This window comes from Mustela nivalis (genome assembly GCF_964662115.1).
Source record: "Mustela nivalis genome assembly, chromosome: 18".
Classification (NCBI taxonomy): Eukaryota; Metazoa; Chordata; class Mammalia; order Carnivora; family Mustelidae; genus Mustela; species Mustela nivalis.
The window spans coordinates 17,014,298-17,027,687 of record NC_139037.1 but is presented as its reverse complement, the minus strand read 5'-3'; the positions used below and the strand labels follow the sequence as shown (position 1 = coordinate 17,027,687).

Sequence of the window (13,390 nt, the reverse complement as noted above, 5' to 3'; positions counted from 1 at the left end):
GAAAATCTCATATTCTGTTCAGTATGAGTAGAAGGCATTCTCAAAGTGAACTAAAATTGGATTTGGGTCAGAATGGAAAATTTGAAGAGTTCTAGGATTTCCTGAGATTGCGTAGCTAAACACTTTGTAGGAAAGATCCTGTGTGTATGTGTGTGTGTGTGTGTGTGTGTGAGAGAGAGAGAGAGAGAGAGAGACTATTCTTGCTGTTTTAAAATATTGGCCCCCTAAAGAGGCATTTCTAAAAATAAATTTGGTGTCAGTTTTGTTTCTTCTTTTTCTTCTCCTCCTTCCTCTCCTCGTCCTCTTCTCCCTCCTTCCTCCTCCTCTTCCTCTTCTTCCTCTTTTAAATTTTATTTATTTATATATTTGAGAGCAAGAGAGAGTGTGGGCACGTAACACGTGAACAGAGGGAGGGGAGTAGGAGAGGGAGAGAGAGTCTCAAGTAGTCTCTGTTGGTGCCGGGCTTGATTTTAAGACACGGAGATCATGATCTGAGCCAAAATCAAGAGTCTGACATTTAACTGACCGAACCACACAGGAGCCCCTGTTCTTCTTTTTAAAAGTTATTTGGGGTAACATAGTTTTTTGCTGTTCTTATCCACTGAAATTTTCTAAAATACTGGGATCTGTACATCTGCTAGTAAAGTTTGCTAAAAAAAAAAAAAAAAGTAAAGGAAGCAATAGGGAACACCCACATTTCTGTTTATTCATAATGTAGCTGCACATTTTTGCAGTCACTGGTTAACTGATTCCCCCAGAGCCTGGAGGACTGATTCTGAATTTGTCTTATGATGAAGAGCAACAGAGCAGATTGCTTGCCCTCCCTGAGGGAAGGTGACGGTGTGGTTACAAGGAAAGCAAGTTACATTTCTGGGGTGTTTGTTATGTGACACTTGTTCGATACATATTCTTATTTAATCCTCACAACAGAGCCACTTGAATGTGGGGAAACTGAGGCACAGAGCAGTGCAGTCACTTGGCCAAGGCCACAGAGTGGAGAAGCTGTCCCCTCTCTCCCTCTCCAGAACAGCAGGGAGTCTGGTGGTGCTGAGCCCTGTGCTGGGAGGAGAAACTGAGGGTTCTCTGAGGGCACACATGCCTCTGGTCTGGTTCTCCTTTCTCTGTTTTCCTCTCAGCTAGCTGTCCTTGGTCACATGGGATAGAACTGGCTGCTTTTAGAGGAAGGCCTCTGAGTACTCTGTGTTGGCTGAGTCTTCCATGAGCCACAGAGATTTAGAGGAAGTTCATTTTCTCTGATGGGGGAAGATGAATGGTCCAGAGCTCAGCCCATGCAGAAAGAGCAATGCTCCGTGTACAGGTCTCCCCCAGCTAGCCTGACACAGGGCAGAAGGGTTTTACAGATCCAGAACTGAGGCCAGGAGAGCAGTAGTCTGCTTAGGATCCTGCAGCAGACTGGCAGAAGCTGGCTCAGTGCCGGGCCACCCACTGCCTTCGCCCTGGTTAGCGTGTGCCATGCAGCTGCAGATGGCCGGAGACGGCACTTGTGGGACTGGCGGGCATTGGCATTGTGGCGCCATTCTCATTCATTAGGCGCCTTGGAGCCACAGTCTTCTTGGGAGTTGATGACATGTTTCTGAAACCGAATTAACTCTTCGATGTTTGAGATCCTGGGATCCAGAACTGATATATGTGTCTCATGTCTTACCCCAACTCTGCTCCAGATTTGGATGATGAACAGATGGGAGTGGTTAAGCTGAAATTCCCCAGGGCAAGATTGACTAACTGTACCTTTATGGTCTGCAGAAAGTAGGAAAACCCTCTGAAGTACTATACCCTTGGCGTGGCGTGCCCTGGGGAGAATTTAGCTCTGGCTGCAAGGTGAGCGAGCTAGCATTCTCTTCAAAGCACCCAGCAAGCTGCTTTACTCCAAGCGTGGAGCTATCTTGGTCACTGTGGCTCCTCTTTCTGCTGGCCTGTCTCATCTATGTTTCTTGCTTTGCCTGACCCATCAGTATCTCTGAGATGCCTTGGGACGAGAGCACAGTAAGCCCAGATGAGAAAGATGCCTAATTTGATAGTTGTCCACAGCTGAGTTCTTGGCAGTATCTCAGATTTCTGGCCTTAAGCTTCTCTTTGTGACTCTGGATGCCTCTCAGATCACTTCCTGGGGTCTCCAGGAGACTTCCCAGATTCAGTCATGACTACCCCCTCAACCTCATCTCTTGAATGTTGAGTTGGGCCTGCCTCCAGCTCATGCCTGGCCAGGTGTCCTTGGTCCCCACCCCATCCAGCTCCTGAGTGACCCTAATTTCTTTTTTTCCAAAGATTTTATTTATTTATCAGAGAGAGAGAGAGGGAGAGAGAGCGAACACAGGCAGACAGAGTGGCAGACAGAGGCAGAGGGAGAAGCAGGCTCCCTGCCGAGCAAGGAGCCCCATGTGGGACTCGATCCCAGGACTCTAGGATCATGACCTGAGCCCAAGGCAGCTGCTTAACCAACTGAGCCACCCAGGCATCCCGAGTGACCCTAATTTCTTACCAAAAATCCCTGTACTTTGCTCTCTTCCCTAGAGCCACACCCTCCTTGATCTCTCTGGACCAGCCTCCATTAGTTGGGTCAGGCAAAGTCCTGTGGGGTACGACCAGCTAATCTGATCATTTGGCAGGTAGGTGTGGGGTGGCAGTCATAGTAGCATTAGAAAGGAACCATGAGAGCGGGAGGATGAGGAGGGCATCTGAATGTGTGGCTAACCAGGAGTCAGAGAAGTCCAAGTCAGATGCAGAGTTCACAAGGCAAGCTCAAAATGGACAGAGGTGACACAGCCAAGAAGGCCAAAGCCTAGGAAAGGTGGCTAGGGGACAAGTGGTGAGTGAGAAGCAGAGCCTGGAGGCCAACTGCAAGAACTAAGGGTTTCAGACTCACATACATCTCAGCTGAAAATGTGTGGGAGATGCAGCCACAGTCTACATTCCTGGTGAGAGTTTGCTGCCAGCATTGTTGATGCAGTGTGGCCCAGTCCTTCACTGCCACCCTACTCTTTTTTTTTTTTTTTAAGATTTTATTTATTTATTTGAGAGAGAGATCATGAGCAGTGGGGAGAGACAGAGGGAGAAGAAAAGGGAGAAGCAGACTCACTGCTGAGCAGGGAGCCTCCCAGAATCTGGAGATCATGACCTGAGCCTAAGGCCAACCTTTAATGGTCTGAGCCATGGAGGTGTCCCTACTGTCACTCTGCTAACTTGAGCTGCTCTTCTTCTTCCAGCTCTTAGGTTCACCTTCTGCTTCCTCTTCTTTTTAATTTTGTTACATAAACTAACCCATTTATTATAGGCTAGCAATGTTTCAGATGGTGGAGCTTCTCCTGGTCTTTCAAGTCCTTCAGTTTCTGATGGTGGACTTTACTGTGATGGCAGAAGTGATGTTGTAGGTCCAGGCCCCACCATCAGCTGTTTCTGTGCAGGAGCCACAATGCCAGATCCCCACAGCTCATCTTTTCATCTTAGTTTTGCCACAGAAGGAGCAAGTGTACTTGGCATGCTGGCTTATTTCAATCTTCTTCACCATTTTCCTGAAGGAGGCACTATAATGAGTCCCATATTTACCCACGTTTCCAATCTTGGTGCATTTAGCCATGTCACTGCAAACTAGGTCTGAGCCCAGAGAGGTCACTTCCTTCTTTTTTTTTTTTAAGATTTTACTTGTTTATTTGACAGAGAGATAGACAGGGAAAGAGAGAACACAAGCAGGGTGAGAGGGAGAGGGAGAAACAGGCTTCCCACTGAGCAGGGAGCCTGATGCAGGGCTCGATTCCAGGACCCTGGGATCTTGACCCACGCTGAAGGCAGATGCTCAATGACTGAGCCCCCCCAGGCGCTCCTTAGGCTCACCTTCTGAATGTCTCTGCTTGCTTGTGTACTCCTCACTATTTCCCTGAAAGCCTAGCCTTTGCTTCCAGCCATGTTGCTGGACCTCAGGCCTAAGACTGGTGCAGGACCTGTCCTGCTAAGACCAGGAGCAGTGCATGAAGCCTTTAGGAGAAGTCCTGGTGGGGCCCATGACTTTCTTTAGACCTTCTTGGCACTCAGCCAGCCTTGGCCACTCACTGAACCTGGCCAGGATTCACACACACACACACACACACACACCACATAATCACACACATGTATACCTCCACTACACATATCTGTTTGCTTTGGCTGAGGTGTTGGCTTCTTCTTCCTGTATCTGGCCCTACCCTATCCTGTCCTGAGTTCTTTCTCACTTCACTCAGGGATGGAGTTCTGGAGTTCTACCTGAGTTGCTTCTGGCATCCAACCTGGTCAGCTCTGTTCTTGCTTCATGGCCTCTCAGGGCTAATGCCACAGGGCTGATGCTGTGAGAACCTTGAGGGCAGGGGCCTCATCCATCTGAATGAGGCTGAATGCACAGGACCAACATATAGTAAGTGCCCAGTAAATATTTAAACAGGGAACTGAGTTTCTAATAGGAAAGTGGGAGGCCTCAGGGTCAAGGCCTGGATGCCTCCTCCACTCTGTGCTACATAGGCGTACATCTGTGTGTGCTACATGTTCACACCAGGTATTAGGAAACTCAGTAGCAAAACCCCATGTCCTTCTCCACAGGATTCTGCAGTTGACTTTAGTGCCTTCTCATTCACACCCTTATTTTCCTATAACCAGCAGGGACAAAAGATCTCCCAGTGAGACCATATTCTGTTATAACTCAAGTGGGAAACGTGCTGTGCCAGTGTGAGCCCTGTGCAAGTGCTTGGTAAGGGAACGGGTCTTCCAGGGGTGGCCTGGCCTTGCCTACTGGGGTGGCCATTCTGGCCCTTGATTTCAACTTAAATTCATCAGGAGAATTTGCTTGGTTACCTGGCCCAGTGGCGAGTTGTTATCTGGTGAGAGATCTAGAAAGCAAACTTTTGCTAACATTGGGGCAGCTGAGTCAGTTAGGAATGTCTGGGAGGATGAGGAGTCTCCCCAGTGCTGAGCCTGTAGAGATGCTGGGCTGAGGTGAGAACGTGGATTTGGGCCAGAGCCAGAGAACAGAGCAAGGCCTGTGGCATCCACGAAGGTCAGTGGGGCATTCATAGTGACCTAGAAAGAAAGCTCAGACTGTCTGCCGTGCACAGTCCCTTGGCCCTGCAGCCTGGCCCTTTTCAGAATTAAGGTGAACTTCTTGAGGAAATGGAGCCCCAGAAGAACCGAGACGAGAGGATGACTCTCAGTAGAAGAGTCGCTCTGCTTCTCAGGCATGCCTGAAAATCCACCTGCAGACATTTTCCGCAAACCATATCATTTTTTGGATGCCTGTGAGAGACTGTGTGACTTAGAGGAACACCCGGCACACCTGTCTATCAGGTATCTAATTCCTTTCTCATCGTAATGCTGTGGTTTAATAAATACAAAAAAAAAAAAAAAGAGGAAAGAACGAAAGAAAGAAAAAAAGTATATATTTGGTCTTTGTCACTGGTTTCTGGCACAGAGCTGCTGAAATCCTTGTAGTTTCCTGAGTGATAGAACTGAGAGGGGTATTTTTTGTTATTCATTTAAGCCCTCTGCAACCAAATCTGAATTTATGCTGATGAGGTGGCTTGGGGTAGGGGGGATGGAGGCTGGTTTCCAGAGGAACTGGCATGTGATTAGAGCCTTGGAACTTTCAGTCACCCCCAATCTCTGGGGAGGGGAAAGGCATTGGGGATTGACTTAAACACCAATGACCAATGATTTAATCAATTGTGCCTGTGTAAAGGAACCCCCATAAAATCTGTAAATGGAAGGATTCAGAGAGCTACTGGGTTGGTGAGCACACTGAGGCACTAGGAGAGTGGCGCACCCAGAGAGGGCACCAGAGCTCCGCACCCCTTCCCCATGTCTTGCTCTGTGTATCTCTTCCATTTGGTTATTCCCAAACTGTAACCTTCGTAATATACTGGAAACAGTATAAAGTGTTTCCCTGAGTTCTGAGAGCCATATAGCAAATTACTGAACCTGGAAAGGGGCTCATGGGAACCCTCAATTTGGAGCTAAGTTGGACAGAAGTGTGGGTTATCTGGGCACCCACTACTTTCAGTTGGTGTCTGACGTGGGGACACTATAATGGCCCTGAGCCCTTAACCTCTGGCGTCGGCACTAACTCTGGGTAGTTAGTGTTGGAATTGTCTAATGTGAATTGCCCACACTTTGGTGTCAGAAGTGTTGTGAGTACAGGAAAGTTTTTCCTTTAGTCATATGAATAGTAACCCCAACACATATGTCCATTTTATGGCTGGATTTTTTTGAACCCAGCTTTCCTTTAGTAAGGCCAATGCTATCAAGGAAGACCCACATGGGGTGAGGGCAGATCACACATGCTGGCAGGTCTGAGAGCAGGGTGGAGGATTGCATTCTTAGCCTAGCCGAATGCCACAGAACTTAACTCCTTGAGTCAGGACCTCAAGAGACTTCCATCAGGCCAGCGTGGTAAAGATTGGAATCTGGGGTTAGCCAATTGCTGGAGGAGCACCTTGCACATACGTAGTGTTGGCTTCCTGGCTCCAGAATTTCACGAGTCACTGTAGGTTATGTAATGACCATCTTGTCTAACAGCTCTGACCTGAACAGTGAGCCCTAAGAGTTCACTTCCTTCACGAGCCACGCGGGGCTCAGCATCTCATCTCTGCCTTATCCAGTTCTGCAGCAATGTGGGGAGTATTCCTGGAGTGAGTTGTGGCACATTCCACAAACGAGGCAGGAATGACAGCGGCCCACATGCTCCATGGTTGGGTGGATTCCTCCAGGAGCCCAGTGTGATCACCATTGACCATCTGCTGCTGCCTGAGGAGGCTGCTCCATCATTATCATCTTCTTGCTCAGTAGGAGACTTGACACAGAAGATGCATCTCTGTCCCCTGAGAAACCTAGAACAAGTGAGGGACCTGGATGGTGGAGGAGACAGATTTCATAGACAAACTCCACACCCACACCCCACCAGGAGAGCAGAGGAGTGACTGGTCTCTGCCAAGGGACCAAGGGCTGACACCTTCTCCCATATAACTGACGTAAACTGTATATGTTGAAAACATACAATTTGATGAGTTTGATGTATGCAAAACCATCACCACAGCCAAGACAAGGAATGTATTCATCACTCATTTCCCTGTGCCTCTTTGGAATCCTTCCTCCCCACCCTTCCTGTCCCACTTAACCAACCACTGATCTGCCATCAGCTGCTGTAGATCAGTTTACATCTTCTAGAATTGTATATATGTGGAATTATGCCATACGTGCACTTTTTTTGTCTGCCCTCTTTCATAACCTCATCATTTTAGGGTTCATCCATGTCATTGCATGTATAAATAGCTTGTTCCTATTTATTGTTGAGTAGTATTCCATTGTATGGATATACCACAGTTTGTTTATCCATATCCATTCATCTGTTGATGGACAATTGAGCTGTGTCTAGCTTGGGGCTGCTATACATACAGCTTCTATGAATGTTCATGTACAAGTATTTGAATGAATATATATTTTTTATTACTCTTGGGTAATTACCTAGGAGTGGAATTGCTGGCTCATATGGTAGATGTAGGTTTTAACTTTAGAGAACTGCCAAATTATTCTCCAAAGTGGTTGAATCGTTTTACACTCCTATCAGAACTTTCTAAGAGTTAGTTGCTCCATATCCTTGACAACATTTGGTATGATCATTCTTTCTTTTTTTTTAAATATTTTATTTATTTATTTTTTGACAGAGAAATCACAAGTAGGCAAAGAGGCAGACAGAGAGAGGGGGAAAGCAGGCTCCCCATTGAGCAGGGAGCCCGAGGTGGGGCTTGATCCCAGGACCCTGGGACCATGACCTGAGCTGAAGGCAGAGGCTTAACCCACTGAGCCACTGAGGTACCCCTCATTCTTTCTAATTTTAACCATCCTAGTGTGTGTGTAGTAGTATCTCATTATGGTATTAATTTACATATTCCTAATAACTAATGATGTTGAGTATCTTTCCTTGTGTTTACTTGTCATTTATATATTTTCTTGGTTTAGGTGTTCATTTTTTTTTTAAGATTTTATTTATTTATTTGTTAGAAGAAAGATCACAAGTAGGCAGAGACGTAGGCAGAGAGAGAGGGGGAAGCAGGCTCCCCACCGAGCAGAGAGCCTGATGCGGGGCTCGATCCCAGGACCCTGAGACCATAACCTGAGCTGAAGGCAAAGGCTTAACCCACTGAGCCACTCAGGCACCCCGGGTAAAATGTTTTGCCCACATCTAAGGTTGGGTTGTTCATACTAATGTAATATATAAAAGAGTTGTAATTCATGTTATGACACATTAAAATAGTATATGTTATATATTATAATACATTACATATAATATAAAAATTATATGTTATATGTAATTATATAACATATATAATTACATATATACATAATTATATATTAACTATCCACCAATAGGCTTATATTTCAAATATATATTCAAATATGTTATATTCCCCCTTGGAATTTATTGACAAGTTCTATGATGAATTGGCAGAGGATAATAGCTATGCTGAAATATCAAGAGAGGCTAAAGTTTATAAAGTTTGCTTATTGGTGGATATATAGTTTGCAAATATTTTCTCCTAGTGTGTGGCTTACCTTTTCATTTTTGTAGCAGTGTATTTTAAAGTACAAAAGTTTAAAATCTTGATTAAGATTTTTAGATCAGTATATTGATTTTTATCCTTTAGAGCCTATGCTTTTGTGTACTAATGTAGGAAGTGTTTGCTGAATCTGAGGCCACAAAGGATTTCTCCTATATTTTCTTCTAGTCATTTTTTTTAAAGGATTTTATTTATTCATTTGACAGAGAGATAGGGAGAGAGCACAAGTAGGCAGACAGAAGGAGAGGAAGAAGCAGGCTCTCCACTGAGCAGGGAGCCTGATTCGGGGCTCAGTCCCAGGACTCCAGGATCATGACCTGAGCTGAAGGCAGACGCTTAACCAACTGAGCCACCCAGGTGCCCCTCTTCTAGTCATTTTGTCGTTTTAGTTCTTACTTGTAAGTCAGTGTTCCATTTTAATTTTTGTATCTGATGTGATGTAATAGTCTAGGTTCATTTTCTTTCAAGATTCCTGGTGCTCTGGGCCAGTATTCTGTCTTCTCCCCACCTACCTCCATTTCCATGTCTTCACGAAGTCACCATCCTATTCTGGTCTCTGATTTATCTTAAGCGAATCAGTCTATGACTTCCTGCTGTACGCACAAGCATTTGGTGTGGACAGTGCTCTGGATGCCCTGCAGTTTCCATCTGGCATTGATCATCGAGGCAAAGACCAGACAGCATCCTTTTGAGGCCATTCCACTCTTGATGGTTGTTTAATTCTAGTGACAGTTTGCCTTCCTTGACATCGCTCTCCTGCAATGACAGCCCAAGGGTCTGGAACTCTCCAGTGGGAGAGACAACCACGCTTAGGAATCTAAAAACCAAGTGGAATCTCAACTAGCCTGATGTCCTTGTTGGCACTTGCAGCAGCCCTTGTGTGTGGAAGGGAGGCCGCCTTCCTGAGTGGAGTCGGCTGTGGCTGTTAGCTTCGTACCACGAGTGAGCAAAGGGAGGTCTCCTAAGATTCACCAGGTCAAGGTCACCCAGCTGGCTCACCGCAGAGTGCCTTAACTCCTGGGTCCAGAAAGGACCCAAACTCTCGGGCCAGCAGTTTCCACTCTATAAAATACTGCGAGTTGCATGTGGAATTTTCCTGCCAGGAAGACAAACTGCAGCCCCATGTTCTTTTATGGTTTCAAAGAAAAGCAACTTCAATGAATGAAAGGTTTCAAAGGGCATATTTAAGGTCTTGGGTACAAGTCAAAGAACTAGGTGTGGGAGAAGCTGTCAGATGGATCTGGGCTTTATTTTTTTTCTGCCTTTTGTTGGGTCCAGAAAGGAAGTGCTCCTTTGGGGTTCAGGGCTCAGTTCACAGCACTGAGACTGTGGAGGAAAGGAGGGAGGGGCTGCCTGATGTACATTCCCTTCAGTCCTGCGCGTGCGCGGCGGGCCCTCTGCAGAGCAGCCTCATCAAGCCTCAAGTTTCTCAGCCTGATGTCCTCAGCCTGGCCCACATCCAACCTCAGCTTCTTTTACCTGCTCCTTTCATCTGGCCTCTGTCCACTCAGCCAAGCTGGTGGCCTCAGGGACATCCACACCCTTTACACTCTTCTCCTCGTCCCTCAGTTTTGTGTACACGAATACCCCCGCACTTGTTCCCCCAAGAACCAGCTTGCATTTCAGTTCCTGTCCCCTGGATGGGTCTGCTCTTGCCCTGACACCATGTACTAAGCCTGTCTCCCACGCTCAGTCTTGCTGAACCTCTTCCCTATGGCCTGAAACTGGTGATTAGGCCTCATCCCACTTCCCTCTGCATAGCTTTCCTATGTGATTTATCTCTCTGCCTAGACTGTAAGCTCCTTCTGGACATGGACAGGCAGGTCTGAACCTTCCTCATTCCATTGTATCTCCTCTGCACTGGCATCATCCACCAGCACCAAATCTATACGCATTGCTTTAATTTGATTTTCCTGGGTCTGAGTCTTGGCAGGAAGGTGGGAGGTGTGTCAGCTGCAGTTTATAGTTTTCTTGTGAATTCTGAAAAGGAATGGTGGCACAGAGATGCAGATCACTGTCAAGGCCGGAGGCTTGGGCTTAATAGAAGCTGGTACTCACCTCCAAAGATGAGAGGAATGAGAGGGTCCACAGAAGGGCAGTCCTAAACTCAGAACCAGCCCTTACACCACCCAGGAGTGCCCCTACCCACAGAAACTTCTGTGTGCTTCCCACACAGAGAGGGCACGTGGCAGGGATAATTACATAGCACAGGTATGAATGCTCTACATGACAAGCTCCAGGAGAATGTGCCCTGTCCTCCAAGCGCTGCTGCTTGGGAAAGGATCTGCTTGTGTGCAACTTCTACCTGTCTGCTTGAGCTGAATTTAATTATTTAAGATTTTATTTATTTATTTGACAGAAAGAGAGAGCACAAGCAGGCAGAGTGGCAGGCACAGGGAGAGGGAGAAACAGGTTCTCCGGTGATCAGGGAGCCCAATGTGGGGTTTGATTCCAGGACCCCGGGATCATGAACTGAGCCAAAGGCAGTGGCTCAACTGACTGAGCCACCCAGGCGCCCCATGCTTGAGCTGAATTTAAAAAATTCAGAAAACATGCACACCATGCACCGTACTTCTGGGGATGGTTAGGCATGGTCCTGGCTCCCAGTAAACTCACTGCCTAGCAGGCAGGTGACACACGAACACACAGCATGAAGCAAGTCCCTGTCAGTCTCTAAAGTTCTTTCCTGAGAAGGAGACATTTAGGATGAAATTTCCAAAGGCTAGGGTTGGAGCAGGAAATTTCAGGAGGAGGGATTGGTGTGAGCAAAAGCTGAGCTAGGATCATGCAGAGCATGGTCAGAGGCCAGAGTAGCGAGCACTGCCCGAGTAGAGCTTGAGATGGAAGCTTGGAACCCGACTGTATAAATCTTTGAAAACCAAGAAACAGAAAGTAGAATGGTGGCTTCAGGGGACTTGGGGGGGCAGTTGTCATTTAATGAGTACAGAATTTCAGCTTTGTAAGATGAAAAGAATTTTGGAGATGAATGGTGGTGATAGTTACACAACATTGTACTTTAATGTACTTTAATGCCATGTAAGTGGACACTTAAAAATGGCTAAGACAGGGGCGCCTGGGTGGCTCAGTGGGTTGGAGCCTCTGCCTTCGGCTCAGGTCATGATCCCAGGGTCCTGGGATCGAGCCCCACATCGGGCTCTCTGCTCTGCGGGGAGCCTGCTTCCTCCTCTCTCTCTCTGCCTGCCTCTCTGCCTACTTGTGATCTCTGTCTGTCAAATAAATAAATTTAAAAAAAAATGGCTAAGACAGGGCTCCTTGCGTGGCTCAGTCGGTTAAGCGTCTGCCTTCAGCTCAGATCATGATCTAAGCATCCTGGGATTGAGGCTGCATTGGGCTCCCTGCTCTGCTGGGAGCCTGCTTCTCCCTCTCCCCCTGCCTGCTGCTCTGCCTGCTTGTGGTTTCTGTCTTTCTCTGTGAAATTAAAAAAAAAAAAAAAAAGTCTTAGAAAAAATGGCTATGATTGTAAATTTTATGTTATGTGTATTTTACCACAATTGAAACAAAATAAAACAAAACCTTGAAAGCCGGTTTAATGCTTAAGGGCATGGGACCTCTGAGTCAGACAAGCAAACCTAGGTTTGTTGCTTTATAGTTGAACAATCTTAGGCAAGTTAGTTCATTTGTCAAAGCCTGTTTCCTCGTCAGTAAAACTGGGATGATGTTAAGACCAGCTTGTGGAGTAGCTGGAGGTATCACTCACTGCGCCATGTAGTTGTTAATATAGTATCTGAGTCTCCTGCCTCAGGGAGCCCAGCACTGTAGGCTGTGGTTGCACGGGAGGCCTCTGAAAGAGGCAGGCGGTGAAGCCTGCTAGTGTCCAGACATCTAAAGTGGACAAGTAGTATGGGGGCTGTGTTGGGAGGTAGTGGGGGTGCCCTGGGGATGGATGGTGACTTTCCATAGACATGTGGAGCGAACAAGACCCAGCTCCATCACACACACACACACACACACACACGCGTGTGTGCACGTGCACGTGTGCCCAATATGATGCTGAATCCTATTTTGTGCTTTCTCTTCTCATCTTCTTCATGTTTCTCTTTTGGACTGTTTTTTTTCTTTTTTCTTTTTTTACTATTGTCTTTTTTCTCCTCCACTAATTAGAAGTTATATGCTGTGTTTCTTTTTCTTTTTCCTTTTAGTGGTTACCTAGAAATTACCATATGCATAGTTATCAAGGTCTAAAGTTAGCTGCTTTACTTTCCTCTTTGGTAGTGCAGAATCTTGAAACATCTTAACTGTTTCCCCCCCTCATTATTGTTTTGTACTTTAATTCTGTCTTGTTTTGCTATAACCTCACAAGACTTTGTAATTACTATTATAGTTAAACCAACATTTTTTTAGCTTTAGGCACTTATTTACCAACCCCCCCCCCCTTTTTTTTGGTTCTTCATATGTTCTTACATCTCAGATCTTCCATCTGGGATCATTTTCTTTCTGCCGAACATATATTCTTTACAATATCCTTTAATGAGAATTCCCTGGTTACACATTCTCTCAGTTTTTGTTTGTCTGAAAATGTGTTTACTTTGTGCTCATTCATGGAAGATGTTCTCACTGGATGAAGAATTCTGAGTTGTCAGGTCCCTTTCACCCCCTGCTTCTACTGTTGCCATTAATAAATCAGCTGTTAGAGTAAGGTATACTACTTTTCTTTGCTTTTTCCTCTCTCTCTCTCCCTGTCTCTGCCCCTGTCTCTTCTTACATGTGTGTTCTGCCATTTACTCCATGTGTTTAAATGTGTATTTCTTTATTTTCCTCTTCCTTTTAAAATCCTCCTT

General features: G+C 46.1%; 1 protein-coding gene and 1 pseudogene across 2 annotated transcripts in view; one reads left to right on the top strand and one right to left on the bottom strand.

Moving 5' to 3' along the window:
• The window catches only part of ZFP90 (ZFP90 zinc finger protein), a 96,721-nt gene that overhangs the window by 16,550 nt on the left and 66,781 nt on the right, over positions 1-13,390 (top strand). The gene's annotated exons all lie outside the window — the stretch shown is intronic.
• On the bottom strand, positions 3,294-3,644 carry LOC309853951 (large ribosomal subunit protein eL43 pseudogene; annotated as a pseudogene). The gene has a single exon. The product of its transcript is annotated as a large ribosomal subunit protein eL43 pseudogene (transcript).